General features: G+C 63.9%; 1 protein-coding gene across 1 annotated transcript in view; it reads left to right on the top strand.

Annotated features, from left to right (window-relative positions):
• The window catches only part of GAS8 (growth arrest-specific 8), a gene marked incomplete at its 3' end in the record, with an annotated part of 4,279 nt that overhangs the window by 365 nt on the left and 3,496 nt on the right, over window positions 1-418 (top strand). The gene's annotated exons all lie outside the window — the stretch shown is intronic.

The raw sequence follows: 418 nt of genomic DNA, 5'->3' as shown, positions 1-418 counted from the left end.
CCCCCCCGCCTCGGTAACGCGGGCCCCCTGCGCAGCCGGGTGATGGCTCAGCCTGGAGCTCTGTGATTGCAGCCTGCCGCTCTCGGCCACGCTGCTGCTGGGGCGGGAGGCTCCCGTAGGTGTGGGGGGGCAGGCAGGGGTGGAAGGTGTAGCCACTGCCCCTCAGTTGCTGCAAGTCCTGCTTGTTTTGTCCTACAAACAGAGGAGGAGATGGCCCTGGCCCGAGGACCTTGTTCCTGGGATAAGATCTTGCACATCTCAGTGCAAGCAGTGTGCCCAGGTGGCCAAGAAGGCCAACAGCATCCTGGCTTCTATCTGGAATAGTGTGGCCAGCAGGACCAGGGCAGCGATCATCCCCCTGTACTGGGCACTGGTGAGGCCGCACCTCGGGTGCTGTGTCCAGTTGTGGGTCCCGAAC

Source organism: Cariama cristata, unplaced genomic scaffold (assembly GCF_000690535.1).
Source record: "Cariama cristata isolate BGI_N322 unplaced genomic scaffold, ASM69053v1 scaffold29400, whole genome shotgun sequence".
Lineage (NCBI taxonomy): Eukaryota > Metazoa > Chordata > Aves > Cariamiformes > Cariamidae > Cariama > Cariama cristata.
The sequence above is the reverse complement of the archived record's forward strand: the minus strand, read 5'-3'. Positions and strand labels throughout refer to the sequence as shown.